At 51.2% G+C, this 24745-nt stretch overlaps 34 pseudogenes; all 34 read left to right on the forward strand.

The window, feature by feature from the left end:
* The first annotated feature begins 80 nt into the window (after nucleotides 1-80).
* On the forward strand, nucleotides 81-199 carry LOC137553552 (5S ribosomal RNA; annotated as a pseudogene).
* Nucleotides 200-281: 82 nt separating this feature from the next.
* LOC137550747 (5S ribosomal RNA) lies at nucleotides 282-400 on the forward strand (annotated as a pseudogene).
* An 81-nt stretch (nucleotides 401-481) lies between these two features.
* LOC137554172 (5S ribosomal RNA) lies at nucleotides 482-600 on the forward strand (annotated as a pseudogene).
* An 82-nt stretch (nucleotides 601-682) lies between these two features.
* LOC137550887 (5S ribosomal RNA) lies at nucleotides 683-801 on the forward strand (annotated as a pseudogene).
* Nucleotides 802-1284: 483 nt separating this feature from the next.
* On the forward strand, nucleotides 1285-1403 carry LOC137551717 (5S ribosomal RNA; annotated as a pseudogene).
* An 81-nt stretch (nucleotides 1404-1484) lies between these two features.
* Nucleotides 1485-1605, forward strand: LOC137553250 (5S ribosomal RNA; annotated as a pseudogene).
* An 82-nt stretch (nucleotides 1606-1687) lies between these two features.
* LOC137547658 (5S ribosomal RNA) lies at nucleotides 1688-1806 on the forward strand (annotated as a pseudogene).
* An 81-nt stretch (nucleotides 1807-1887) lies between these two features.
* Nucleotides 1888-2006, forward strand: LOC137552432 (5S ribosomal RNA; annotated as a pseudogene).
* Nucleotides 2007-2087: 81 nt separating this feature from the next.
* LOC137548424 (5S ribosomal RNA) lies at nucleotides 2088-2206 on the forward strand (annotated as a pseudogene).
* An 80-nt stretch (nucleotides 2207-2286) lies between these two features.
* LOC137551831 (5S ribosomal RNA) lies at nucleotides 2287-2405 on the forward strand (annotated as a pseudogene).
* Nucleotides 2406-2486: 81 nt separating this feature from the next.
* LOC137554449 (5S ribosomal RNA) lies at nucleotides 2487-2605 on the forward strand (annotated as a pseudogene).
* Nucleotides 2606-2687: 82 nt separating this feature from the next.
* Nucleotides 2688-2806, forward strand: LOC137553666 (5S ribosomal RNA; annotated as a pseudogene).
* A 272-nt stretch (nucleotides 2807-3078) lies between these two features.
* On the forward strand, nucleotides 3079-3197 carry LOC137547954 (5S ribosomal RNA; annotated as a pseudogene).
* An 81-nt stretch (nucleotides 3198-3278) lies between these two features.
* Nucleotides 3279-3397, forward strand: LOC137548019 (5S ribosomal RNA; annotated as a pseudogene).
* Nucleotides 3398-3478: 81 nt separating this feature from the next.
* On the forward strand, nucleotides 3479-3597 carry LOC137557961 (5S ribosomal RNA; annotated as a pseudogene).
* Nucleotides 3598-3679: 82 nt separating this feature from the next.
* Nucleotides 3680-3798, forward strand: LOC137557725 (5S ribosomal RNA; annotated as a pseudogene).
* Nucleotides 3799-3879: 81 nt separating this feature from the next.
* Nucleotides 3880-3998, forward strand: LOC137554197 (5S ribosomal RNA; annotated as a pseudogene).
* Nucleotides 3999-4079: 81 nt separating this feature from the next.
* LOC137553715 (5S ribosomal RNA) lies at nucleotides 4080-4198 on the forward strand (annotated as a pseudogene).
* An 81-nt stretch (nucleotides 4199-4279) lies between these two features.
* LOC137552392 (5S ribosomal RNA) lies at nucleotides 4280-4398 on the forward strand (annotated as a pseudogene).
* An 82-nt stretch (nucleotides 4399-4480) lies between these two features.
* LOC137554558 (5S ribosomal RNA) lies at nucleotides 4481-4599 on the forward strand (annotated as a pseudogene).
* Nucleotides 4600-4871: 272 nt separating this feature from the next.
* Nucleotides 4872-4990, forward strand: LOC137548621 (5S ribosomal RNA; annotated as a pseudogene).
* Nucleotides 4991-5071: 81 nt separating this feature from the next.
* Nucleotides 5072-5190, forward strand: LOC137551654 (5S ribosomal RNA; annotated as a pseudogene).
* An 81-nt stretch (nucleotides 5191-5271) lies between these two features.
* On the forward strand, nucleotides 5272-5390 carry LOC137553798 (5S ribosomal RNA; annotated as a pseudogene).
* A 282-nt stretch (nucleotides 5391-5672) lies between these two features.
* LOC137553970 (5S ribosomal RNA) lies at nucleotides 5673-5791 on the forward strand (annotated as a pseudogene).
* An 81-nt stretch (nucleotides 5792-5872) lies between these two features.
* LOC137553112 (5S ribosomal RNA) lies at nucleotides 5873-5991 on the forward strand (annotated as a pseudogene).
* An 81-nt stretch (nucleotides 5992-6072) lies between these two features.
* LOC137553977 (5S ribosomal RNA) lies at nucleotides 6073-6191 on the forward strand (annotated as a pseudogene).
* An 862-nt stretch (nucleotides 6192-7053) lies between these two features.
* On the forward strand, nucleotides 7054-7172 carry LOC137549762 (5S ribosomal RNA; annotated as a pseudogene).
* An 81-nt stretch (nucleotides 7173-7253) lies between these two features.
* On the forward strand, nucleotides 7254-7372 carry LOC137548494 (5S ribosomal RNA; annotated as a pseudogene).
* Nucleotides 7373-7453: 81 nt separating this feature from the next.
* LOC137548541 (5S ribosomal RNA) lies at nucleotides 7454-7572 on the forward strand (annotated as a pseudogene).
* Nucleotides 7573-8054: 482 nt separating this feature from the next.
* On the forward strand, nucleotides 8055-8173 carry LOC137551706 (5S ribosomal RNA; annotated as a pseudogene).
* An 82-nt stretch (nucleotides 8174-8255) lies between these two features.
* LOC137554524 (5S ribosomal RNA) lies at nucleotides 8256-8374 on the forward strand (annotated as a pseudogene).
* An 82-nt stretch (nucleotides 8375-8456) lies between these two features.
* LOC137553896 (5S ribosomal RNA) lies at nucleotides 8457-8575 on the forward strand (annotated as a pseudogene).
* An 81-nt stretch (nucleotides 8576-8656) lies between these two features.
* LOC137547852 (5S ribosomal RNA) lies at nucleotides 8657-8775 on the forward strand (annotated as a pseudogene).
* Nucleotides 8776-8857: 82 nt separating this feature from the next.
* On the forward strand, nucleotides 8858-8976 carry LOC137554233 (5S ribosomal RNA; annotated as a pseudogene).
* The last annotated feature ends 15769 nt before the right edge of the window (nucleotides 8977-24745 follow it).

The raw sequence follows: 24745 nt of genomic DNA on the forward strand, positions 1-24745 counted from the left end.
TTTTTTTGGTTTGCGGTCCAATGGCTATGAGCACGTGGGAAGCCTCACCTTCAAGGCACAAGAACGGCGCCTTGTATTTTGCCTGTGGCCACACTGAGCTGTAAGCGCCTGCTTTTGTCAGATCGCGGGAGCTAAGCAGCTTCAGGCCTGGTTAGTAGCTGCGTGGGAGACCGGCTGTGAACCCCCGGTGCTGCAGGCTTTTTTTGGGGGTTTGCGGTCCAATCGCTATGAGCACGTGGGAAGCCTCACCTTCAAGGCGCAGGAACGGCGCCTTGGATTTTGCCTGCTGCCACACTAAGCCGAAAGCGCCCGCTCTCGTCAGATCGTGGAAGCTAAGCGGCTTCTGGCCTGGTTAGTAGTTGTGTGGGAGACCGGCTGTGAGCCCCAGGTGCTGCAGGCTTTTTTTGGGGTTTGCGGTCCAATGGCTATGAGCACGTGGGAAGCCTCACCTTCAAGGCGCATGAACGGCGCCTTGTATTGTGCCTGCGGCTACACTAAGCCAAAAGTGCCTGCTCTCGTCAGATCGCGGAAGCTAAGTGGCTTCAGGCCTGGTTAGTAGCTGCGTGGGAGACCGGCTGTGAACCCCAGATGCTGGAGGCTCTTTTTGGGGGTTTGCGGTCCAATGGCTATGAGCACATGGGAAGCCTCACTTTCAAGGCGCAGGAACGGCGCCTTGGATTTCGCCTGCGGCCACACTAAGCCGAAAGCGCCCGCTCTCGTCAGATCGCGGAAGCTAAACGGCTTCAGGCCTGGTTAGTAGCTGCGTGGGAGATTGGCTGTGAACCCCAGGCGCTGCAGGCTTTTTTGGGGGGTTTGCGGTCCAATGGCTATGAGCACGTGGGAAGCCTCACCTTCAAGGCGCAGGAACGGCGCCTTGGATTTCGCCTGCAGCCACACAAAGCCTAAAGCGCCTGCCCTTATCAGATCATGGAAGCTAAGCGGCGTCAGGCCTGGTTAGTAGCTGCGTGGGAGACCGGCTGTGAATCCAAGGTGCTGCAGGCATTTCTTTGGGTTTGCGGTCCAATGGCTATGAGCACGTGGGACGCCTCACCTTCAAGGCGCAGGAACGGCGCCTTGGATTTCGCCTGCAGCCACACTAAGCCTAAAGCGCCTGCCCTTATCAGATAATGGAAGCTAAGCGGCTTCAGGCCTCGTTAGTAGCTGCGTGGGAGACTGGCTGTGAACCCCAGGTGCTGCAGGCTCTTTTTGGGGGTTTGCGGTCCAAAGGCTATGAGCACGTGGGAAGCCTCACCTTCAAGGCGCAGGAACGGCGCCTTGGATTTCGCCTGCGGCCACACTAAGTCGAAAGCGCCCGCTCTCGTCAGGTCGCGGAAAATAAGCGGCTTCAGGCCTGGTTAGTAGCTGTGTGGGAGACCGGCTGTGAACCCCAGGTGCTGCAGGCATTTCTTTGGGTTTGCAGTCCAATGGCTATGAGCACGTGGGAAGCCTCACTTTCAAGGCGCAGGAACGGCGCCTTGGATTTTGCCTGCGGCCACACTAAGCTAAAAACGTGCCCGCTCTCGTTAGATCGCGGAAGCCAAGCGGCTTCAGGCCTGGTTAGTAGCTGCGTGGGAGACCGGCTGTGAACCCCAGGTGCTGCAGGCTCTTTTTGGGGGTTTGCGGTCCAAAGGCTATGAGCACGTGGGAAGCCTCACCTTCAAGACGCAGGAACGGCGACTTGGATTTTGCCTGCGGCAACACTAAGTCGAAAGCGCCCGCTCTCGTCAGATCGCGGAAGCTAAACGGCTTCAGGCCTGGTTAGTAGCTGCGTGGGAGACCGGCTGTGAACCCCAGGTGCTGCAGGCTTTTTTTTGGGTTTGCGGTCCAATGGCTATGAGCACGTGGGAAGCGTCACCCTCAAGGCGCAGGAACAGCAACTTGGATTTTGCCTGCGGCCACACTAAGCTGAAAGCGCCCGCTCTCGTTAGATTGTGGAAGCTAAGCGGCTTCAGGCCTGGTTAGTAGCTTTGTGGGAGACCAGCTGTGAACCCCAGGTGTTGCAGGCATTGCTTTGGGTTTGCAGTCCAATGGCTATGAGCAAGTGGGAAGCCTCACTTTCAAGGCGTAGAAACGACGCCTTGGATTTTGCCTGTGGCCACACTAAGCTGAAAGCGCCCGCTCTCGTTAGATCGCGGAAGCCAAGCGGCTTCAGGCCTGGTTAGTAGCTGCGTGGGAGACCGGCTGTGAACCCCAGGTGCTGCAGGCTTTTTTTGGGTTTGCGGTCCAATGGCTATGAGCACGTGGGAAGCCTCACCTTCAAGGCGCAGGAACAGCGCCTTGGACTTTGCCTGTGGCCACACTAAGCCAAAAGTGCCCGCTCTCGTCAGATCGCGGAAGCTAAGTGGCATCAGGCCTGGTTAGTAGCTGCGTGGGAAACCGGCTGTGAACCCCAGGTGCTGCAGGCATTTCTTTGGGTTTGCGGTCCAATGGCTATGAGCACGTGGGAAGCCTCACATTCAAGGCGCAGGAACGGTGCCTTGGATTTCACCTGCGGTTACACTAAGCCGAAAGCGCCCGCTCTCGTCAGATCGCGGAAGCTAAACGGCTTCAGGCCTGGTTAGAAGCTGCGTGGGAGATTAGCTGTGAACCCCAGGCGCTGCAGGCTTTTTGGGGGGGTTTGCGGTCCAATGGCTATGAGCACGTGGGAAGCCTCACCTTCAAGGCGCAGGAACAGCGCCTTGGATTTTGCCTGCAGCCACACTAAGCCTAAAGCGCCTGCCCTCGTCAGATTGTGGAAGCTAAGCGGCTTCAGGCCTGGATAGTAGCTGCGTGGGAGACCGGCTGTGAACCCCAGGTGCTGCAGGCATTTCTTTGGGTTTGCGGTCCAATGGCTATGAGCACGTGGGAAGCCTCACATTCAAGGCGCAGGAACAGCGCCTTGGATTTCGCCTGCGGCCACACTAAGCCGAAAGCGTCAGATTGCGGAAGCTAAGCGGCTTCAGGCCTGGTTAGTAGCTGCGTGGGAGACTGGCTGTGAACCCCAGGTGCTGCAGGCTCTTTTTCGGGGTTTGCGGTCCAAAGGCTATGAGCACGTGGGAAGCCTCACCTTCAAGGCGCAGGAACGGCGCCTTGGATTTCGCCTGCGGCCACACTAAGTCGAAAGCGCCCGCTCTCGTCAGATCGCGGAAGCTAAATGGCTTCAGGCCTGGTTAGTAGCTGCGTGGGAGACCGGCTGTGAACCCCAGGTGCTGCAGGCTTTTTTTTGGGTTTGCGGTCCAATGGCTATGAGCACGTGGGAAGCGTCACCCTCAAGGCGCAGGAAGAGCAACTTGGATTTTGCCTGCGGCCACACTAAGCTGAAAGCGCCCGCTCTCATTAGATCGTGGAAGCTAAGCGGCTTCAGGCCTGGTTAGTAGCTTTGTGGGAGACCAGCTGTGAACCCCAGGTGCTGCAGGCATTTCTTTGGGTTTGCAGTCCAATGGCAATGAGCACGTGGAAAGCCTCACTTTCAAGGCGCAGGAACGGCGCCTTGGATTTTGCCTGCGGCCACACTAAGCTGAAAGCGCCCGCTCTCGTTAGATCGCGGAAGCCAAGCGGCTTCAGGCCTGGTTAGTAGCTGCGTGGGAGACCGTCTGTGAACCCCAGGTGCTGCAGGCTCTTTTTGGGGGTTTGCGGTCCAAAGGCTATGAGCACGTGGGAAGCCTCACCTTCAAGACGCAGGAACGGCGCCTTGGATTTCGCCTGCGGCCACACTAAGTCGAAAGCGCCCGCTCTCGTCAGATCGCGGAAGCTAAACGGCTTCAGGCCTGGTTAGTAGCTGCGTGGGAGACCGGCTGTGAACCCCAGGTGCTGCAGGCTTTTTTTTGGGTTTGCGGTCCAATGGCTATGAGCACGTGGGAAGCGTCACCCTCAAGGCGCAGGAACGGCAACTTGGATTTTGCCTTCGGCCACACTAAGCTGAAAGCGCCCGCTTTCGTTAGATTGTGGAAGCTAAGCGGCTTCAGGCCTGGTTAGTAGCTTTGTGGGAGACCAGCTGTGAACCCCAGGTGCTGCAGGCATTTCTTTGGGTTTGCGGTCCAATGGCTATGAGCACGTGGGAAACCTCATTTTCAAGGCGCAGGAACGGCGCCTTGGATTTTGCTTGCGGCCACACTAAGCCAAAGGTGCCCGCTCTTGTCAGATCGCGGAAGCTAAGTGGCATCAGGCCTGGTTAGTAGCTGCGTGGGAAACCGGCTGTGAACCCCAGGTGCTGCAGGCCTTTTTTTGGGTTTGCGGTCCAATGGCTATGAGCACGTGGGAAGCCTCACCTTCAAGGCGCAGGAACGGCGCCTTGGATTTCGCCTGCGGCCACACTAATCCGAAAGCGCCCGCTCTCGTCAGATCGCGGAAGCTAAACGGCTTCAGGCCTGGTTAGTAGCTGCGTGGGAGATTAGCTGTGAACCCCAGGCGCTGCAGGCTTTTTTTGGGGGTTCGCGGTCCAATGGCTATGAGCACGTGGGAAGCCTCACCTTCAAGGCGCAGGAACAGCACCTTGGATTTTGCCTGCAGCCACACTAAGCCTAAAGTGCCTGCCCTTGTCAGATCGTGGAAGCTAAGTGGCTTCAGGCCTGGTTAGTAGCTGCGTGGGAGACTGGCTGTGAACCCCAGGTGCTGCAGGCATTTCTTTGGGTTTGCGGTCCAATGGCTATGAGCACGTGGGAAGCCTCACATTCAAGGCGCAGGAACGGCGCCTTGGATTTCGCCTGCGGCCACACTAAGCCGAAAGCGTCAGATTGCGGAAGCTAAGCGGCTTCAGGCCTGGTTAGTAGCTGCGTGGGAGACTGGCTGTGAACCCCAGGTGCTGCAGGCTGTTTTGGGGGGTTTGCGGTCCAAAGGCTATGAGCACGTGGGAAGCCTCACCTTCAAGGCGCAGGAACGGCGCCTTGGATTTCGCCTGCGGCCACACTAAGTCGAAAGCGCCCGCTCTCGTCAGATCGCGGAAGCTAAATGGCTTCAGGCCCGGTTAGTAGCTGCGTGGGAGACCGGTTGTGAACCCCAGGTGCTGCAGGCCTTTTTTTGGGTTTGCGGTCCAATGGCTATGAGCACGTGGGAAGCGTCACCCTCAAGGCGCAGGAACGGCAACTTGGATTTTGCCTGCGGCTACACTAAGCTGAAAGCGCCTGCTCTCGTTAGATCGTGGAAGCTAAGCGGCTTCAGGCCTGGTTAGTAGCTTTGTGGGAGACCAGCTGTGAACCCCAGGTGCTGCAGGCATTTCTTTGGGTTTGCAGTCCAATGGCTATGAGCACGTGGGAAGCCTCACTTTCAAGGCGCAGCAACGACGACTTGGATTTTGCCTGCGGCCACACTAAGCCGAAAGCGCCCGCTCTCATCAGATCGCGAAAGCTAATTGGCTTCAGGCCTGATTAGTAGCTGCGTGGGAGAGTGGCTGTGAACCCCAGGTGCTGCAGGCTTTTTTTGGGGGTTTGCGGTCCAATGGCTATGAGCACGTGGGAAGCCTCACCTTCAAGGCGCAGGAACGGTGCCTTGGATTTTACCTGCGGCCACACTAAGCCAAAAGTGCCCGCTCTTGTCAGATTACGGAAGCTAAGCGGCATCAGGCCTGGTTAGTAGCTGCGTGGGAGACTGGCTGTGAACCCCAGGTGCTGCAGGCTTTTTTTTGGGTTTGCGGCCCAATGGCTATGAGCACGTGAGAAGCCTCACCTTCAAGGCGCAGGAACGGCGCCTTGGATTTCGCCTGCGGCTAAACTAAGCCGAAAGTGCCTGCTCTCGTCAGATTTCGGAAGCTAAGTGGCTTTAGGCCTGGTTAGTATCTGCGTGGGAGACTGGCTGTGAACCCCAGGTGCTGCAGGCTTTTTTTTGGGTTTGCGGACCAATGGCTATGAGCACGTGGGAAGCCTCACCTTCAAGGCGCAAAAACAGCGCCTTGGACTGTGCCTGCGGCCACACTAAGCCAAAAGTGCCCGCTCTCGTCAGATCGCGGAAGCTAAGTGGCATCAGGCCTGGTTAGTAGCTGCGTGGGAGACTGGCTGTGAACCCCGGGTGCTGTAGGCTTTTTTTTGGGTTTGCGGTCCAATGGCTATGAGCACGTGGGAAGCCTCACCTTCAAGGTGCAGGAACGGCGCCTTGGATTTCGGCTGTGGCCACACTAAGCCGAAAGCGCCCGCTCTCGTCAGATCGCGGAAGCTAAGCTGCTTCAGGCCTGGTTAATAGGTGCGTCGGAGACCGGCTGTGAACCCCAGGTGCTGCAGGCCTTTTTTTGGGGTTTGCGGTCCAATGGCTATGAGCACGTGGGAAGCCTCACCCTCAAGGTGCAGGAATGGCAACTTGGAATTTGCCTGTGGACACACTAAGCCGAAAGTGCCCGCGCTCGTTGGATTGTGGAAGCTAAGTGGCTTCAGGCCTGCTTAGTAGCTGCGTGGGAGACCGGCAGTGAACCCCAGGTGATGCAGGCATTTCTTTGGGTTTGCTTTCCAATGGCTATGAGCACGTGGGAAGCCTCACCTTCAAGGCGCAGGAACGGCGCCTTGGATTTCACCTCCAGCCACACTAAGCCGAAAGCGTCAGATTGCGGAAGCTAAGCGGCTTCAGGCCTGGTTAGTAGCTGTGTGGGAGACCGGCTGTGAACCCCAGGTGCTGCAGGCCTTTTTTTGGGGTTTGCGGTCCAATGGCTATGAGCACGTGGGAAGCCTCACCCTCAAGGTGCAGGAATGGCAACTTGGAATTTGCCTGTGGACACACTAAGCCGAAAGTGCCCGCGCTCGTTGGATTGTGGAAGCTAAGTGGCTTCAGGCCTGCTTAGTAGCTGCGTGGGAGACCGGCAGTGAACCCCAGGTGATGCAGGCATTTCTTTGGGTTTGCTTTCCAATGGCTATGAGCACGTGGGAAGCCTCACCTTCAAGGCGCAGGAACGGCGCCTTGGATTTCACCTCCAGCCACACTAAGCCGAAAGCGTCAGATTGCGGAAGCTAAGCGGCTTCAGGCCTGGTTAGTAGCTGTGTGGGAGACCGGCTGTGAACCCCAGGTGCTGCATCTTTTTTTTGGGTTTGCGGTCCAATGGCTATGAGCACGTGGAAAGCCTCACCCTCAAGGCGCAGGAACGGCGACTTGGATTTTGCCTGCGGCCACACTAAGCTAAAAGCGCCCGCTCTCGTTAGATCGTGGAAGCTAAGTGGCTTCAGGCCTGGTTAGTAGCTTTGTGGGAGACCAGCTGTGAACCCCAGGTGCTGCAGGCATTTCTTTGGGTTTGCAGTCCAATGGCTATGAGCACGTGGGAAGCCTCACTTTCAAGGCGCAGGAACGGCGCCTTGGATTTTGCCTGCGGCCACACTAAGCTGAAAGCGCCCGCTCTCGTTAGATCGCGGAAGCCAAGCGGCTTCAGGCCTGGTTAGTAGCTGCATGGAAGACCGGCTGTGAACCCCAGGTGCCGCAGGCTTTTTTTTGGGTTTGCGGTCCAATGGCTATGAGCACGTGGGAAGCCTTACCTTCAAGGCGCAGGAACGGCGCCTTGGACTGTGCCTGCGGCCACACTAAGCCGAAAGTGCCCGCTCTCGTCAGATCGCGGAAGCGAAGTGGCTTCAGGCCTGGTTAGTAGCTGCGTGGGAGACCGGCTGTGAACCCCAGGTGCTGCAGGCTTTTTTTGGGGTTTGCGGTCCAATGGCTATGAGCACGTGGGAAGCCTCACCTTCAAGGCGCAGGAACGGCGCCTTGGATTTCGCTTGCGGCCACACTAAGCTGAAAGCGCCCGCTCTCGTCAGATCGCGGATGCTAAGCGGCTTGAGGCCTGGTTAGTAGCTGCGTGGGAGAGTGGCTGTGAACCCCAGCTGCAGCAGGCTTTTTTGGGGGGTTTGCGGTCCAATGGCTATGAGCACGTGGGAAGCCTCACCTTCAAGGCGCAGGAACGGCAGCTTGGATTTTGCCTGCGGCCACACTAAACCGAAAGCGCCCGCTCTTGTCAGATCGTGGAAGCTAAGTGGCTTCACGGCTGGTTAGTAGCTGTGTTGGAGACCGGCTGTGAACCCCAGTTGCTGCAGGCTTTTTTTTGGGTTTGCGGTCCAATGGCTATGAGCACGTGGGAAGCCTCACCTTCAAGGCGCTGGAACGGCGCATTGGATTACACCTGCGGCCACACTAAGCTGAAAACGCCCGCTCTCGTCAGATCACGGAAGCTAAGCGGCTTCAGGCCTGGTTAGTAGCTGTGTGGGACACCGGCTGTGAACCCCAGGTGCTGCAGGCTTTTTTTGGGGGTTTGCGGTCCAATGGCTATGAGCACGTGGGAAGCCTCACCTTCAAGGCGCAGGAACGGCGCCTTGGAATTCGCCTGCGGCCACACTAAGCTGAAAGCGCCCGCTCTCGTCAGATCGCAGAAGCGAAGTGGCTTCAGGCCTGGTTAGTAGCTGCGTGGGAGACCGGCTGTGAACCCCAGATGCAGCAGACTTTTTTGGGGGGTTTGCGGTCCAATGGCTATGAGCATGTGGGAAGCCTCACCTTCAAGGCGCAGGAACGGCACCTTGGATTTTGCCTGCGGCCTTACTAAGCCGAAAGTGCCCGCTCTCGTCAGATCGTGGAAGCTAAGTGGCTTCAGGCCTAGTTAGTAGCTGCGTGGAAGACCGGCTATGAACCCCAGGTGCTGCAGGCTTTTTTTGGGGTTTGCGGTCCAATGGCTATGAGCACGTGGGAAGCCTCACCTTCAAGGCGCAGAAACGGCGCCTTGGATTTCGCCTGCGGCCACACTAAGCCGAAAGCGCCCGCTCTCGTCAGATCGCGGAAGCTAAATGGCTTTAGGCCTGGTTAGTAGCTGCGTGGGAGACTGGCTGTGAACTCCAGGTGCTGCAGGCTTTTTTGGGGGGTTTGCGGTCTAATGGCTATGAGCACGTGGGAAGCCTCACCTTCAAGGCGCAGGAACGGCGCCTTGGATTGTGCCTGCGGCCAAACTAAGCCAAAAGCGCCCGCTCTCATCAGATTTTGGAAGCTAAGAGACTTCAGGCCTGGTTAGTAGCTGCGTGGGAGACTGGCTGTGAACTCCAGGTGCTGCAGGCTTTTTTTGGGGGTTTGCGGTCCAATGGCTATGAGCACATGGGAAGCCTCACCTTAAAGGCGCAGGAACGGCGCCTTGGATTTTGCCTGTGGCCACACTAAACCGAAAGCGCCCGCTCTCGTCAGATTGCGGAAGCTACGCGGCTTCAGGCCTGGTTAGTAGCTGTGTGGGAGACCGGCTGTGAACCTGTGGGGGTGACACAGTTTGCTGATTAGTGGCATATTGTGTGCACATGCTGGGTGGGGGTGACACAGGTTGCCTATTAGTGGCATATTGTGTGTACGCATGCTGGGTGGGGTTGACTAGAGTTGGGCGAACAGTTCGGCTGTGTTAGCCGAACTGCAGCCGAACTGTTCGGCTGCCCAACCTGTCATTTCGCTGTGGCTCTTACTACTTCCGGGTCGCAATGACCCGAAGAAGTACGTCTGCGCTGGCCCGGCGGAGCGCGTCCTAGATCGCGCTCCTGTTGCCGGGCATTCTCTGCGCATGTGTGTGACGTCATGAGTGACGTCACACACATGCGCAGAGAGTGCCCGGCAACGGGAGCACGATCTAGGACGCGCTCCGCCGGGCCAGCGCAGACGTACTACTCCGGGTCATTGCGACCCGGAAGTAGTAAGAGCCACAGCGAAATGATAGGTTGGGCAGCCGAACAGTTCGGCTAACACAGCCGAACTGTTTGCCCAACTCTAGGGTTGACACAGGCTCTCTAATAGTGGCATATTGTGTGTGCGCATGCTGGGTGGGGGGTGACACAGGCTGCCTATCAGTGGCATATTGTGTGTATGCATGCTGGGTGGGGGTGACACAGGTTGCCTATTAGTGGCATATTGTGTGTGCATGCTGGGTGGGGGTGACACAGTTTGCCTATTAGTGGCATATTGTGTGTGCGCATGCTGGATGGGGGTGACACAGGTTGCCTATTAGTGGCATATTGTGTGTGCGCATGCTGGGTGGGGGTGACACAGGTTGCCTATTAGTGGCATATTGTGTGAGCGCATGCTGGGTGGGGGTGACACAGGCTGCCTATCAGTGGCATATTGTGTGCACATGCTGGGTGGGGGTGACACAGGCTGCCAATTAGTGGCATATTGTGTGTGCACATGCGGGGTGGGGGTGACACAGGTTGCCTATTAGTGGCATATTGTATGCGCATGCTGGGGGGGGGGTGACACAGGCTGCCTATTAGTGGCATATTGTGTGGGCACATTCTGGGTGGGGGTGACACAGGCTGCATATTAGTGGCATATTGTGTGTGCATGCTGGGTGGGGGTGACACAAGCTGCCTATTAGTGGCATATTGTGTACGCATGCTGGGTGGGGGGACACAGGCTGCCTATTAGTGGCATATTGTGTGTACGCATGCTGGGTGGGGGTGACACAGGCTGCCTATTAGTGGCATATTGTGTGCGCATGCTGGGTGGGGGTGACACAGGCTGTCTATTAGTGGCATATTGTGTGCGCATGCTGGGTGGGGGTGACACAGGCTTCCTATTAGTGGCATATTGTGTTCACATGCTGGGTGGGGGTGACACAGTTTGCCGATTAGTGGCATATTGTGTGCACATGCTGGGTGGAGGTGACACAGGCTGCCTATTAGTGGCATATTGTGTGGGCGCATGCTGGGTGGGGCACAGGCTGCCTATTAGTGGCATAATGTGTTGCCGAATGCTGGGAGGGGGTGACACAGGCTGCCTATTAGTGGCATATTGTGTCGGCGCGTGCTGGGTGAGGGTGACACTGGTTGCCTATTAGTGGCATATTGTGTGTGCGCATGCTGGGTGGGGGTGACACAGGCTGCCTATTAGTGGCATATTGTGTGTACGCATGCTGGGTTGGGGTGACACAGGCTGCCTATTAGTGACATATTGTGTGTGCATGCTGGGTGGGGGTGACACAGGTTGCCTATTAGTGGCATATTGTGTGTACGCATGCTGGGTGGGGGTGACACAGGCTGCCTATTAGTGGAATATTGTGTGCACATGCTGGGTGGGGGTGACACAGGCTGCTTATTAGTGGCATATTGTGTACGCATGCTGGGTGGGGGTGACACAGGCTGCCTATTAGTGGCATATTGTGTGGGCGCATGCTGGGTGGGGGTGACACAGGTTACCTATTAGTGGCATATTGTGTGCGCATGCTGAGGTGAGGGTGACACAGGCTGCCTATTAGTGGCATATTGTGTGTGCACATGCTCGGTGGGGGTGACACAGGCTGCCTATTAGTGGCATATTGTGTGTGCACATGCTGGGTGGGGGTGACACAGGCTGCCTATTAGTGGCATATTGTGTGTACGCATGCTGGGTGGGGGTGACACAGGCTGTCTATTAGTGGCATATTGCATGCGCATGCTGGGTGGGGGTGACACAGGCTGCCTATTAGTGGCATATTGTGTGTGCACATGCTGGGTGGGTGTGACACAGGCTGTCTATTAGTGGCATATTGTGTGTACGCATGCTGGGTGGGGGTGACACAGGCTGTCTATTAGTGGCATATTGCATGCGCATGCTGGGTGGGGGTGACACAGGTTGCCTATTAGTGGCATATTGTGTGAGCGCATGCTGGGTGGGGGTGACACAGGTTGCCTATTAGTGGCATATTGTGTGAGCGCATGCTGGGTGGGGGTGACACAGGTTGCCTATTAGTGGCATATTGTGTGGGCACATGCTGGGTGGGGGTGACACAGGTTGCCTATTAGTGGCATATTGTGTGGGCGCATGCTGGGTGCGGGTGACACAGGCTGACTAAAAGTGTTGATCGAACAATAAAATGTTCCGGTTCGAACGTCGCCCCGATATTTGGCATGTTCGGGCCGAATTCCAAACCCAATGCAAGTAAATGGGGACTCAAATATTTCTGCTTTGCAGGCCAGAAGAAAACATAAAAAATGAGGAAAACTTATGCAAAATGGCTTGGGAATAGTGTGTGTGTGTGTGGGGGGTGGGGGTGTCCCTGATGACATCAAAATGGGCCCTGATGACATCACAATAGCCAGAAAAGCATAAATAGGATGCTCTGGAGCAGGGGCGTCGCTAGCCCTGTTTTAGGGGGGCACGTGCCCCCAATCTTTCCTGGGGTGCCACGGATCTCCCGGCCGCCGCTGCCCCCTCTGTCAGCGGCTCCCTCCAGCCGCCGCGTCTCAGACCTCAGGATCAGGCGGCGAGCCGGCGACCAATCGTGCGGGCGCTAGGACCCAGCGCCCGCACTGATATGCGGAAGTGACATCACTTCCGCATATCGAGCGGGTGCGTCCAGCGCCCGCTCGTACATCTGGTCGGGTCGCCGCTGATCCTGAGGTCTGCTGAGAGGTAGGGGGGGGAGCGGCGGCGGCTAGAGAGGGGGCCTCCCTGTCACTCACTCACTAAAGGGGCTCCCTGGCACTCACTCACTCCCTAAAGGGGCTCCCTGGCACTCACTCACTCCCTAAAGGGGCTCCCTGGCACTCACTCACTCCCTAAAGGGGCTCCCTGTCACTCATTCACTCCCTAAAGGGGCTACCTGTCACTCACTCACTCCCTAAAGGGGCTACCTGTCACTCACTCACTCCCTAAAGGGGCTACCTGTCACTCACTCACTCCCTAAAGGGGCTCCCTGTCACTCACTCACTCCCTAAAGGGGCTCCCTGTCACTCACTCACTCCCTAAAGGGGCTCCCTGTCACTCACTCACTCCCTAAAGGGGCTCCCTGGCACGCACTCACTCCCTAAAGGGGCTCCCTGTCACTCACTCACTCCCTAAAGGGGCTCCCTGTCACTCACTCACTCCCTAAAGGGGCTCCCTGTCACTCACTCACTCCCTAAAGGGGCTCCCTGTCACTCACTCACTCCCTAAAGGGGCTCCCTGGCACGCACTCACTCCCTAAAGGGGCTCCCTGGCACTCACTCACTCCCTAAAGGGGCTCCCTGGCACTCACTCACTCCCTAAAGGGGCTCCCTGTCACTCACTCACTCCCTAAAGGGGCTCCCTGTCACTCACTCACTCCCTAAAGGGGCTCCCTGTCACTCACTCACTCCCTAAAGGGGCTCCCTGTCACTCACTCACTGCCTAAAGGGGCTCCCTGTCACTCACTCACTGCCTAAAGGGGCTTCCTGTCACTCACTCACTGCCTAAAGGGGCTCCCTGGCACTCACTCACTGCCTAAAGGGGCTTCCTGGCACTCACTCACTGCCTAAAGGGGCTTCCTGGCACTCACTCACTGCCTAAAGGGGCTTCCTGGCACTCACTCACTGCCTAAAGGGGCTTCCTGGCACTCACTCACTGCCTAAAGGGGCTCCCTGGCACTCACTCACTACCTAAAGGTGCTCCCTGTCACTCACTATCGGGGTCCCTGTCACTCACTACCTAACTGGAGGCGCCTGTCACTCACTAGCTAACCTGGGGGTCCCTGTCACTCACTACCTAACTTGGGGGGGCTACCATATTAAGGGGGCATTCTGCCTATTTATGTGAAATGCTGTCTATTTATGTGCCTCATGACTGCTGAATGTGTCTTGTTGGGAGCCTTATGATTTGTTGGGGGCCTCATGATTGCTGAATTTGTCTTGTTGGGGGCCTCATGATTTGTTGGGGGCCTCATGATTGCTGAATTTGTCTTGTTGGGGGCCTCATGATTGCTGAATTTGTCTTGTTGGGGGCCTCATGATTTGTTGGAGGCCTCATGATTGCTGAATATGTCTTGTTGGGGGTCACATGATTGCTAACTGCGAGACTATGGGAAAAGCTGAATCCTTATCATATGAGACAATAGCATTAAACCTACTTTTTTAGCGTTTTAAAACAGAAAATAAAACTGGGAGGTTCTAAAAAATTGAATACATTTTTCAGGAGTAGGATGGATGAAATTGTTTATCTTCACAGTTTATTTTCAACTTGGATTTTCCATAATGTTCATGTATGAGTTAAAACGTTTGTACAGTATTTAGTTTAAATTGCTGTTGCCACTTTGCGATAGATACCGGTAAGTGACTTTTGGGTTGCAGTTTGGGCACTCGGCCTCCAAAAGGTTCGCCACCACTGTCCTAATCTGATGTCCCACCATTGCTAGGTTCATGTAAATTTGTCTCCACCCGTTACCACACCTATATTCTGGTCCATGGCCCACCCATTTTTTGGTGCGGCGCAATAAGCACGCCACACAACGTGATCGTCATATTTTTGGCACGCTAGCTGCAGTGTGCTGAATTCTGCTGCCTACAGTATGTACAGTATACGCTGTTCTCTAGTGCTTGCACTGTGTGCTGATTTACCTCCAGTGTGTACAGTGTAAGGTGTTACTCTGTGCCTTTATTGATTGTAAACCAGCTGTATTGTATGCTGATCCCTGCTACTTTCAGTATGTACAGTATTAGCTGTAAAGCCTGGTACACACATACAATTTTGATTAGCCAATTTTAGCTCTGTTCATAAAATTCATTGTCTGTTGGCCCACTTACTGCACGGGGGTGGGAAATTGGGGGTCAGTGATTGACCAATCAAAATTGTATGTGCGTATACATCTTTGATCTATGCCTATACTGATTGTAAATGATCGAAATAAAGGAAAGGGGGCTCCGTCCAATATTTCGATGGGCAGGCCCGTTATCCGTAGCTTACACCGCTGCTAAGTTCATGTACATTTGGCCCCACCCATGGCCACGCCCACTCACCGCATGGCCACGCCCATTTTTTGCTCCCCTCCTGGTGCCCACAGGTGCCACTGATCTCCAGGGACCCTAGAAACGCCCCTGCTCTGGAGTCTCTTGAAGCAGATGATGTTAGACCTCTGGGGGCTCCTGGACTGTGTTAGGTGTGCAAGGTGTCTTGCAAGGCGGCTATGGTAACAAAAAGTGCAGTTAGTTAATTATGGTATTTTTTTTTCTTAGGATGGCTACCTTAGCTTAATATAGTAGGTTATATTTGTTGGTTGCATGGTTAGGTTAGTTAATTATAGTAGATTGGTTTTTGTTGGTTGGATAACAAATTATAGCTAGCTTCCAACTGACATTTATGCTCCATCTCTCCTTCTATTAACGCATTTCTGATACCGTTTATTTGTTTGGCTGAAACTACTATTATTTGCTTAGTGTAGGCAGCCCATTCTTCCTCATCTTACAATGGGGATCATTCAAATGAACCAGCCTGTTAGAGAGAATGAGCAAAGAAATCCTGTTGCTGAACTCTGGGGCCTCTAAGGCAAGTAGAAGAGTTCATGTTGTCTTTGTCTTCCACTCTTAGGTGGTCATGTGGTCCTCTTCGCTGCTTGTCCGGTCTGTGCATTCGTACAACTGTAAAGTGGGGAATGAGGGGGATACCGCTTTACGGAGGACAGATGAGCAGTACCCCGGTCAAACTGAGTGAAAGCAAGGGGAGTCAAGACTAGCTTGTTCTTCTCCGTGTGGACACCCAGGGAGCAGGAGGAAACCAAAGTAATTTATGACCACTCCTTTTGTTTATATCTTTCTGATATAAACAGCTTGTGTGGAAGTTGTTGTTGTTAGTGTGAGTAGTCTATTCTTCCTCAACTTACACTGAGGATTTACATGAGCTAGACTGCCGCTGAACTCCAGGGGCTCCTAGGGCACTTACAGAGTTTTAGGTTGTCCTTGTCGCATAGTCTTAGGTGGTCATACGGTCCTCTTCGCTGCTCATCAGGTCTGTGCATTCGTACAACTGTAAAGTGGGGAATGAGGGGGCTACCGCTTTACGGAGGACGGATGAGCAGTACCCCAGTCAAATAAGAGGAAACCAAAGTAATATATGACCACCCTATAAATCACACATACACTGACTGACATACACTGACAGCTTTTACCCCAGACTACCTTACCTTAACTGACTCATACTAACTGATACCCAGTCCCAGACATACACACTGTGACAGACACACACTCACTTTAGAATGACATACCCAGACCAACACCTCATCCCATGGACTGTAGCATAGTGCTAACCACAGAGATGAGATTAGGATAAGATTAGACCTCCCCACACACACACACCAAACACTTGAACAGGGCATATTGGTGAGCAGCATCACTTAGGAGCAGGAGATGTAGGATTAGATTAGGTGTTACATATCACACATGCACCCCAACACTAGAATAGCTTTCAGGGTGACTAGCACCAATTAGAGTAGGCTAGCATAGTGTAGTGTAGGCCCCGCCCGAAGAGAGTCTACCTTGTCGCTGGTGGGCGGGCTTACAATCCTGTTGGCCAAATGTTTCATTTTTGCCAACTGGATTAACCAAAAGACTCTCAGGGCTGGAACCCACAAGTGCGATTTTGAGAGCATTTTTGGAGCGTTACAGAACGCTAGCGTTTAGCCAAAATGCTCAGCTAATGTAAATGGATGGGGTAACTGTTATGATCGCTTCTGCAGCGTTTTCTGCTGACTGCAGTGGTATTGCAAACCAAGCAGTTCTAATGTCATTACATGCATTTGCTTGCATAGTTTGGTTTGCACTTAAACTAGTTGCTGATTCCATCTGCAGTCGCTCTGAAGTTAATGACAGTTTAATATGCTTTTGTGTAAACAAACATTGTCTGCTGCAGTGGAGGGGCGGTCCCTTTCCTGCAGGCTGCATATCATTGTCTGCCTTTTCCTGCTATCAGCCTGTGATTAATTACCATTCACTTGTGTGGGAATCTGCAGGTCTGCTCCCATTGGATGACCTCAGTATAAAGAACTGCTTCCTGCAATGCCTCATGGGCTATCATAGTTTCAGACTATCTGTTACTCTGCTCGTGCCCCACCTCGTTCCTGGTCCGTGTGGACTGCGCTGACTCCTGCGAAGGGGTCAGCGAGTCCTCCTAGTTCTGCTCTTGTTCTAGAAATTGCTACTTGCTTGTCTTGTGTCATATATTGGTTCATCGCCAATATATACGCATACTTGCGCATTTTGTTATTTTCCTTGTATTCGTGTTACGTTAATATATCAGTGTCGCTGATATATACGTACACGAACTGTTTATTTCCTATGTTCAGTTAGTCAGTTTTCCAGCACGTTTTGGTAGTTTGCGCGTATCGTGAACACCCGTGCTGAGCTAGTTATCCTGTTCCTGGTCCTGTTTGTGGATTGCGTTCATCTCTGCGAAGAGATAACGAATCCTTCTGAGTCCTGTTCCTGGTCCTGTTTGTGGATTGCGTTCATCTCTGCGAAGAGATAGCGAATCCTTCTGAGTCCTGTTCCCTGTATTACTTCAGTCTTAGTCAGAGTTCCTGCTTATGTCATATATCGGTTCATTGCCAATATATACATATGTTAGTCAGACGTTACGAATAGTTTCATTGATAGCTGTAATTGTAATACGCTAGGAAAACATACTTATTGTATATTTATCTGTGTTACGTTCATCTATCTCGATCCTGCTATTTCCTGTCTCTCCTGTCCTGTCTTGTGAGGCACGCCATCGCCGCAACGCATTGGCTGCCTCATTCCAGTCTGTCTGGTTTTGGACGCTTGCTGTCGCTAAGTAATCGCTAGCTAGCAAGCGTTCATTCTGTCTACCTGTCCTGATCTCCTCAGTCCTGGTTTATGCGCTCAGCGCTACTTTGCGCTGAGACGTTATTACGAAAGTGTTTGTGGCTGTTCAGATCTGCACCGGCTCTGTGCACCACAATCTCCTATTGGAGTCAGTCCTCTCCTCCACTAAACTGGGGATATCCTGATTCCTTTGTGCTGGTGTGTGTACCTCCTTCACGTCAGCTTATGTGTTGTATGCTGACTGTGGAGATTACACCCCCAAGCTTAACATTATGATAGCCCCATTACCAATCCCCATTGTGGGGGGGGTTCCCAGCAAAAATGACACTGTTTGTTATGGTTCCTGTACCTTTAAGAAATTTGAGAAGCTCAATTCTGAAACAGAAAATGATTTTTTTTCTGAATGTGCCAGGTTCCTGGCCAATCCTGAGCTCCAGGCTACTCCTGTTTCAACGTGGGCCCCCCAGCTAGTTTATGTTTTATTTAAGGGAAGATTGTTTCAGTGGGCCTACGATGTCTTGGATCATACCAATTTAAAAGAAAGACCACTGGAATTTCTAGCGTTTGTGATCCATAACTGGCTGCGCAAAACCGATTTGCCTAGCCCTTTTGATAAGCTCCTGGCAGCTTGTCAATCAGCTGCTCCTTCTACTGCCTACAAAAATAATCAACAAGCAGATAATTGTTCTGATAACTTTTCTTCTGCTAAGGCAGCAGGGTCTAAAGCCAAACGTAAACGCTCCAAAAGAAAAGCGTTACAATCAGCGGAGTCGTTGCCCTTGGCGACTGCGCATCAGATCTGTAATGAGACTCCGCCAGTAGTAGATAATGAAATTCAGTCACCATTCAGGGGAGTCAAATGGACCTATGAAACTACTAATGAACTTTCATTGCTAGCCAGGGAAAATAAAAGTTCTTGTTTAAATGAATTATCTGAATATGATTATGAAGATATATTACAGAGTATTGAACAGATCAATTTATTCGTGCAGCAAGGGAAATTTGCATACACTACAGTTCAATACTTGCTACAGGTATTGGAGATCCTTAGGAATAAGAAATCGGCCAATCACCTGCTAAATAACCCAATGTATGTTTCTGCCACTAACACATTTGCAAACTATGATCAGCCGGAATGCTCAGCTGTTAAATATGCATGGGATCCTCCATTTGAGAAAGGAGAGATGGAAGCCCTGGTCTATGAATGGAAGAAAGATGCAAGTTCATTTTGTCAGTTTTACAGTGCAAAGAGTGAATTAGTATTGAATGCATGCATTAAGTCTGCCTATAACCTAATAAAAACCGGTGTGTGTGGGTATGACTTTGTGGCTCCATTGATCGATGTGTGGAGAATGATTCTGGACGATTTTTATGCGATTCAATCAGTTGATACCAGGGAAGACACACTGTCTAGTGGAGATTGTTCCACTTCCTCAGTTCCTGAGGACTCGCCTGCTTCAGCACCTTTGGCTGATTCAGCGAGTGATTCAGAGCTCCTTTTGTGTGAAATTGAAGTTCCTGTAATTCCACCCTGTACCATGGATAACTCAGTGTTACTTCCCAGTAAGACAGAAATTACTAATACTTCCTTAATCTTGCCATGCACAAATTTCTCAGCAGAGGACCCAGAGGTCCTGCTGACTTCTGAGTCCAGCTTAGCCAGTACTCATGAGTCTTTGTTCAGTGAAACAGACACCAGAAAAATCTTGCCTGTCTCTGCAAATACTTCTGCAGAAATTACCTGTGTTAATAAAGTTCAACTCCTGTCTGATCCAGCAGATGCCAATAGATGCACTACATCAGTTTCTGAGTCCCAGCAATCCTGTCCAGAAATCTCAGAACCCCAACATCTGAATTTTCCAATTTCACAATTGAATGGTGATTTAGATGCGCAAACATTGTGTTTTGATCTTCCTGTTTCTACACCTCACTCTAGTCTCATGAATAACTCACAGCGTCTGCTATGTGAGTCCGAAATCGCAGAATTATTACCGTGTTCAGAAAATGTTCCAGTGAACTTGCCCTGTACCATGAATTGTGCAGTAGATCTCTCCAATGAAACTCAGGTCACAGAATCATTATGCTGTCCAGCAGGTGCTTCCATGGTTTTGCCCTGCAGTGTGGACTGTTCGGTGATCCTGTCCAGTGAAGCTGTGGTCACAGAGTCTTATGCTTCACCCAGTACTTGGGATACTTCAAACCCTCTAGCAGAACAGTCTGAGGCACTGCTTACCTCAGTTGGTGTTACAGTAATATTCACTTGTCTAGCAGCTGTTTTGGAATTACAGTCTGCTCTAATAAAACTTGATGAATTTCTGCCCAGCGAAGCAGAAGCCATTGAAATATTGTCCTCGTCAGCAAGTGTGTCAGATACCTTGCCCTGTACACAGTCTGATTTAACCAATGTTGTTGAGTCCCTCTCCAGTGTTGTAACAGCCGAGGAACTCCAGCCCTGTCCTCTGAATGTTTCAAAAGTCTTGCCCTGTAACATGGATAATTCTGACTCGCTGGAAAAAATAATAGAAATCTCAGAATTTCAGTCCGGGTTAATGAGTGTTTCTGAAACCCAGCCCTGTATCCTGGAAAATTCTGGTTCTCTGGCCGGTGTGGCAGAAGTTCCTGAGTCCCCTTCCTGTCCAGTGAGTTACTCAGTTTTGCCTAGTTCAGTGGGGATTGCTGCACTACTGACTTGTTTTGCAGCCCTTCATGAGCTCCAATCCAGTGTATTTGATGAGTCTCTGTCTAGTCCAGAAGAAGTTATGGGAACCCTGTCTAGTTCGGTGCATACATCAGAAGATTTGTCCTGTCTTGTAAATGCCCCTGAACATGATTTGTTAATAACTTTGCTGGAATCAGAGACATCTAAGTCTAATTCTGCATTTTTTAGTGACAATCCAGTAACTGTGAAGTCTAGTCATGATGATTTTTTTTTGCCCAGTCCTGGTTTCGGTCCTACCTTGACTGACTTTGAGGTTTGCAGTTCCTTGACATGCCCAGAAGTCTCTCTTGTGCCAGTGTGCCCAGATGTGCTTCGTATGCCAGAATGCCCAAGTGTGTCTGTGTTGGCGTGCTCACGTGCTTCCCTAGTGGAGACATGTTCTGATGTTGCCGGTTGGCCTGCATGCCCGGAGATGGTTCTGGTCCCTAAAAACCCTGATCTTGATGTTTGTCCTTGTGACCCTGACTCTAGAGTTGCCCTGGGTTCCATAGGGGTTCTTGATGGTTCTCCATGTGAACCTAAGGGGCGTTCTGACCTGTGGGGATCTCTTTGGAGCTTCCAAGTGTTCTGGGAGATCTCTGAGGAAACTTGTCCTGGTACCTTGGACTGGTTCAACGGTGGGTTTTTTGTTGGTGGGGACAGTTCCGGTGGGCATTGTAAAGGCTTTGGCGTTTTTGGACAGTCCCGAGAAGGCGGTGGGTATCGCTCAGAGAGTTTCTGGGGGCTTTTCTCTGGAAGTCGTGGTTCTGATGGGTATCACACTGAGGCTTGTAGTACTGACGGGCATGGTTCGGTAGGTTCTGGTTCCAATTGGTCTAGTTTTGGTGAGACTGATTCGGGAATTTGGTTTTGTCGGACGGATCCGACCTTCATGAATTTTCAGTCAGATCAGTTTGCTGGATTTCCCACTTCTGATTTTTTGGTTTGGGTGGTTCAGGAGAAATATGTCAGTTTTCATAGGCGTCCAGAGGCCGCGTTTAAGGGAGGGGGTACTGTTATGATCGCTTCTGCAGCGTTTTCTGCTGACTGCAGTGGTATTGCAAACCAAGCAGTTCTAATGTCATTACATGCATTTGCTTGCATAGTTTGGTTTGCACTTAAACTAGTTGCTGATTCCATCTGCAGTCGCTCTGAAGTTAATGACAGTTTAATATGCTTTTGTGTAAACAAACATTGTCTGCTGCAGTGGAGGGGCGGTCCCTTTCCTGCAGGCTGCATATCATTGTCTGCCTTTTCCTGCTATCAGCCTGTGATTAATTACCATTCACTTGTGTGGGAATCTGCAGGTCTGCTCCCATTGGATGACCTCAGTATAAAGAACTGCTTCCTGCAATGCCTCATGGGCTATCATAGTTTCAGACTATCTGTTACTCTGCTCGTGCCCCACCTCGTTCCTGGTCCGTGTGGACTGCGCTGACTCCTGCGAAGGGGTCAGCGAGTCCTCCTAGTTCTGCTCTTGTTCTAGAAATTGCTACTTGCTTGTCTTGTGTCATATATTGGTTCATCGCCAATATATACGCATACTTGCGCATTTTGTTATTTTCCTTGTATTCGTGTTACGTTAATATATCAGTGTCGCTGATATATACGTACACGAACTGTTTATTTCCTATGTTCAGTTAGTCAGTTTTCCAGCACGTTTTGGTAGTTTGCGCGTATCGTGAACACCCGTGCTGAGCTAGTTATCCTGTTCCTGGTCCTGTTTGTGGATTGCGTTCATCTCTGCGAAGAGATAACGAATCCTTCTGAGTCCTGTTCCTGGTCCTGTTTGTGGATTGCGTTCATCTCTGCGAAGAGATAGCGAATCCTTCTGAGTCCTGTTCCCTGTATTACTTCAGTCTTAGTCAGAGTTCCTGCTTATGTCATATATCGGTTCATTGCCAATATATACATATGTTAGTCAGACGTTACGAATAGTTTCATTGATAGCTGTAATTGTAATACGCTAGGAAAACATACTTATTGTATATTTATCTGTGTTACGTTCATCTATCTCGATCCTGCTATTTCCTGTCTCTCCTGTCCTGTCTTGTGAGGCACGCCATCGCCGCAACGCATTGGCTGCCTCATTCCAGTCTGTCTGGTTTTGGACGCTTGCTGTCGCTAAGTAATCGCTAGCTAGCAAGCGTTCATTCTGTCTACCTGTCCTGATCTCCTCAGTCCTGGTTTATGCGCTCAGCGCTACTTTGCGCTGAGACGTTATTACGAAAGTGTTTGTGGCTGTTCAGATCTGCACCGGCTCTGTGCACCACAATCTCCTATTGGAGTCAGTCCTCTCCTCCACTAAACTGGGGATATCCTGATTCCTTTGTGCTGGTGTGTGTACCTCCTTCACGTCAGCTTATGTGTTGTATGCTGACTGTGGAGATTACACCCCCAAGCTTAACAGTAACTTCCACTGGAGCGCTTGCGATTCCTCAAATCGCAAACGCAGGACATGGAGCATTTTGGGAGCGTTAGCGCTTCAGTGTAAAGTATATAAACCCTGGCGTAACCGCTCATCAAAACCTGCATGGAGCGATTTTGCTAGCGTTTTAACGTTACCACACACTGTAACAAAATTAAAATTAATTAAAAGGAACAATCAGGCTTTAAAACGCGAATCGCTATTCGCTACACAATCGCAGGCAAATTGATGCACTTTGTAAAATCACTTCCTAAAACGCTCATGAAACCGCTGACAAACTGCTCCTACAAAATGCTGGTGCTTGCGATTAGCGATAGCGTTTTGCAGTGGGTTCCAGGCCTCACTTAAAAAAAAAATGCATGATCAGTTCTGTGGCCCAAGTCATCAATTTGAATGTGTTTTTTTATTTCTTCCTGTCCCGAGGTACATCACTCAGTCCACAAAACTAAAGAAGACCTCCAGGAAGCAGTTTTTACTTTCACTTAAGGATTTTAAAAATGATTTCTTTGTGGTTCTTAAAGAACCACTATCGCGGAAAATTAAAAAATGTAAAATACATGTAAACACATACAAATAAGCAGTGTTTCACCCCGATTAAAATGAGCCTTAAATTACTTTTCTCCCATCTTGGTGTCACTTACAGTAGGTAGTAACAATCTGACGGAACCAATAGGTTTTGGTCTAGTCCATCTCTTCATGGGGGATTCTCAGCATGGCCTTTATAACTTTGAAAGACCCTCCTTAAAAATCTATATATATAAAATCGGATGTATGTGTGTGTGTGTGTGTGTGTGTGTGTGTGTATGTGTGTGTGTGTGTGTGTATGTGCCGCGATCACGCGAAAACGGCTTGACCGATTTGATCGAAACTTGGTATACAGATCCCTTACTACCTGGGATGATATGTTCTGGGGGTCTCGCAGCCCCCCTGCACACCTGGGCGGAGCTACAAACAGCAAATCAGATTCCACCCATTCAAGTCAATGGAAAAAATGTAAAAGGCTGCCATTCTCACAGTAATCAAGCCAGAGTCCCCACACATGTCACAGTTGGTCACTTGGGGACCGAGGTTACAAATCCAGGAAAAGTGGGCGGAGCATAAAACAGCCAATCAAATTTCAGCCATTCATTTTAAATGGGAAAATGTAAACTGCAGCCATTCTTAGACTGTTAATCACAGAGTTCTCAAACTTGACACAGTTGGTCACTGGGTGAATGTGATTAAGATTCAAGAAAATGGGTGGAGCCTACAACAGCCAATCAAAATTCACCTGTTGATTTTCAAGGGGAATATTTAAACTGCTGCTATTCTTACACTTTTAATGGCAGAGGCTTCAAACTTGCTACAGTCGGTCATTGGGTGACAGGGGTCCAAATTCACTAAAGGGGCGGGGCCACATACAGCCAATCAGTTTTCCTTGGTGGACAAACTGCTTCCATTCACACATTTTTGATGCCAGGGACCTGACAGGTCACAAACTTGGTCATTGAGTGACTGTGTGTCAAGGTTACAAAAAGTGGGCGGAGCCAAAACAACTTTTACTGTGAAAATATAAACTGCAGCCATTCTTACACCGTTAATGGCAGGGTTCTCAAACTTTACACAGTTGGTCATTGGGTGACAGATTAAGATTTTGGAAGGTGGGTGGAGCCTACAACAGCCAATAAAAATTCACCTTTTGATTTTCAAAGTGAATATTTCATCTGCTACCATTCTCTTCTACTGGTAAACGCAGATGCCTCAAACCTGGTACAGTTGGTCACTGGGTGACTAGGGTCCAAATTCAGGAAGGGGGCGGAGCCACAAACAGCCAGATTTGTTTATTTTTCAATGGGAATATACAAAGTATTGATACCAAGGACCCCAAAGCTGATAAACTTCATAATTGAGTGACTGTATGTCAAGGTTAGAAAAAGTGGGCGGGGCCAACAACCTAATTTTTTACATTGCAGGGTTCCCAAACATTACACAATTGGCCACTGGGTAACTGGGATGAATATTCAGAAATGTGGGTGGAGCCTACAACAGCCAATCAAAATTCACCTATTGATTTTCAAGGGGAATATTCACATTGCTACCATTCTTACACTGTTAGTGGCAGAGGCCTCAAACTTGATACAGTCAATCATTGGGTGACTGGGGTCCAAATTCACTAAAGGGGTAGAGCCACAAACAGCCAATCAG

The sequence above is a fragment of the Hyperolius riggenbachi genome, chromosome 2, assembly GCF_040937935.1.
Source record: "Hyperolius riggenbachi isolate aHypRig1 chromosome 2, aHypRig1.pri, whole genome shotgun sequence".
Classification (NCBI taxonomy): Eukaryota; Metazoa; Chordata; class Amphibia; order Anura; family Hyperoliidae; genus Hyperolius; species Hyperolius riggenbachi.